The following is a 3,215-nucleotide window of genomic DNA, read 5'->3' on the forward strand; positions in this document are numbered from 1 at the left end:
CATGACTCCAAGCTGGATCCAGCCTGTGAACCATAGGTAGTCAACCTCTGGTCTAAGAAATCATGCCAAAATACAGTTTCTGCTGAGAGTTCTGGAAATTTACACTTCTGGAAAGACGTCTCTCTTCCATAAAAGCAGCCTATCAGCACTGCTTTCTGTAGAACATAAAATACAAAAAGTGATGTTTTATGTTTTAACCTAAGACACTCTAGGCTCAACTGAAGTCTTAAACAAAGTTTCAGTGGGATTCCCATTTGCTCTGAGCTAGTAGAACCAATGCTATAAATAATGGAGCCCTCTTTTTCTCTGATTTGTTATATAAAAGTTATGGATCACAGATCAGGATGCCATCCTGAGATTCCTATTTAATATATGGATGCTACCACAAGCAAGGTAAGGAGCTTTTGTTTAAAGTCAATAGGACCCTTGAGATGAAAGGCAAGTGCTATAAAACCTTCTCTAATTGTCTTTCTTTGGTTGAATTTAACTAGATATTTGTCTTTTCTATGACATTTTGATAAAAGTCCTTTGGTGCCCATTTTCCTCGCATCTGAATTTTTTCTGGCACAGTATAGATGCAGAGATGTACCACAGGTCAATGTGAAGGTGCTATACTAGTAGTGGAGATTCTTTAGTAATATGCCTCAGGAGAACAATGCGTGTTTAAGAAGACAGATTCCACAAAGTGTTTCTTTTTTAAGACAAGGTTTGCTTTCACAGTTCCTGATATAGGAGAAATCTCCTGGTGTAACTTATCCACTTCACTTCTAGCTTTGTAAACACTCATTTTTCTCTCTTCATTTACCTTTTAACTATTACTGGATTTGACTCCTCAGTACTTCTTTCTCAGTCCTTATCTTTCTCATCATTTTCACTAAACAAAAACACAGTTTCTTAGTTTCTGATTCACCTCACAGCTGATCTACTAGCTACCAACTCTGACTGCGAAAGGGATTGAAAGTAGCCAGGTGGGAGAAATTTAATTTTGGGCAGGCTGCCAAAAGTGGTAAATCGTGAGGATTAGTCCAGCTTATGTTGCACATGTTTTGAATTACATTTTGTACAGGTTCCAACAGAGCAGAGAGAGCCACCTTTCATGTGCATTTAGGGCCATGGAATGATGAAACATATATAGCAGCGAAATAGGCATTGCAGACAATCAACACAAGCTCATAAACTGAAATAGCTTCACTCAGTCTGTTGGAGAATGACCTCTGAAAAAAAAATCAAGAGTAAAACTACCAGCTCTACTAGGGTAGGTGTTGTCTTTCTGAATCAATCTTCAGGGTAGCTGTTTGAAAAGTTACCTACTCCCTTGCAGCAAGTTACAGCAGTAGTTGCATATCTGTCTATTAAGAATGTAAGGAATGCCCCACTAGGTCAGAACAATGGTCCATCGAACCCAGTATCCTGTCTCTGAGAGGAGAAACAGATGTTGCCAAGCCAAAGTGGATCAGCTGTAGTGGCGTGTCTCACCATAGCTGATCCACTCTATTAGGCAATATACACAGAGCCCGTTGTCCCACATTGAACCCCATGCTTAATGAGGGACAAAGGTGATATGTACCCCTTGTGGGAAATTGCCTGCATCCCTTTCTGCCCTTTCCTTTCTGGTCCTTTGTGAACCTGTACCTCACCTGAAGGCTTGGGTCAGCACAGAGAGGCAGCATGGTGCAGGAGCTGGGAAATCCCCAGAGATTCATGCCTCCACATAGGCACGGGTCAGTATGGATCCCAGACAGGAGATGGTCAAGGGAGCTTAGCTAGCCTTGGGGCCCATGCCTCCATGCTGGGACCCATACTGACCCATGTCTCCACATGAAGCATGGGTCAGCACTGGTCTTGGTGTGGAGGCACAGGGCACTGAGGAGTCCCTGGCTCCTGTGTCACTCCATGCTACCCTATGCTGGGATCCTCACACATCTGTGTCCGTGTGAACCATGGGCCAGCACAGGTCCCAGTGTGGATGCATGGGGTGCTAGGGATCAGGGTGCCCTAGGGACATGCAGGACCTGGGGCATATCAGCCTGTGCGGGGCCTGTGCTGTGGGGGGGGGATGGTTGCAAGCATCCAGAGTGCAGAACTGGCTACATGCAGTGGTCGTGCAGAGTGGTGGCACCCTTGGCACGTGTGGGATCTGGGGTGGTTGCCCTGATTTGCCCCCCTCCCAGGACAGCTCTGCTAGGACACCCACACTTCTTTGCCAGGATTTGCACTGACCTGTGTTTCAAATGGAGACAACTTGAGCTGATTATTTTTATGCCAGGTTAATACAAGAGATAAAGGTCTAACATCTTTTTCTCTGGAAAGGATTTAAAGCTTACTCCTTCCCAATTAAAACATTTACTCTTCTAGAACAGGTAGGAGGGGCATATACTGGGTCAGTCCTCCAAGACAATTCCAATATCAGAGACTTCTTAGATTTCATAGACATTAGGTCTGAGAGGGACCTTGGAAGATCGAGTCCAGCCCTCCACCCAAACAGCAGGAAGTCAGCTGGGGTCATAGGATCCCAGCAAGCTAAGCATCCAGTTTGGTCTTGAAGGTGTTCAATGTAGGTGCTTGAACCACCTCCGATGGCAGGCTGTTCCAGACCTTGGGGGCTCAGACAGTAAAGAAGTTCTTCCTTATGTCCAGCCTGAAACGGTCTTGTAGTAGTTTATGACCGTTTGACCTCATCATCCCTTGGGGCGCTCTGGTGAACAAACATTCCCCAGGTACTGGTGGTCACCCTTGATAAACTTGTAAGTGGCCATCAGATCACCCCTGAGTCTGCGCTTTTCCAGGCTAAAGAGCCCCATGGCTCTCAGCCTGTTGTCGTAAGGTCTGTTTTCCTGACCTCTGATCATGCACGTGGCTCTTCTCTGGACTCTCTCAAGCTTCTCTACATCCTTTTTGAGTTGCGGAGCCCAAAACTGGATACAATACTCCAGCTGAGGCCTCACCAAGGCCGAGTACAGGGGGACAAGGACATCCTGGGATTTGCTTGAGAAGCATCTATGGATGCAAGCCAGGGTTTTGGTTGCTTTACTAGTCACATCATCACATTGCAGGCTTATGTTCATCTTGTGGTCAATGATGACCCCCAAATCTTTCTTCTGTAGTGCTAGCCAGCGTAGCACTGCCAAGCCTATAAGGATGCTTCAGGTTTTTCCTCCCAAGTTGGAGAACCTTGCATTTTTCAGTGTTAAACACCATCAATTTCTCATCCGCCC

At 45.7% G+C, this 3,215-nt stretch overlaps 1 protein-coding gene across 1 annotated transcript in view; it reads left to right on the plus strand.

Moving 5' to 3' along the window:
- The window catches only part of CLVS1 (clavesin 1), a 250,228-nt gene that overhangs the window by 179,440 nt on the left and 67,573 nt on the right, over nucleotides 1-3,215 (plus strand). The gene's annotated exons all lie outside the window — the stretch shown is intronic.

This window comes from Gavialis gangeticus, unplaced genomic scaffold, assembly GCF_001723915.1.
Source record: "Gavialis gangeticus isolate Ggan-Ray unplaced genomic scaffold, GavGan_comp1, whole genome shotgun sequence".
In the NCBI taxonomy this organism is placed as follows: domain Eukaryota; kingdom Metazoa; phylum Chordata; order Crocodylia; family Gavialidae; genus Gavialis; species Gavialis gangeticus.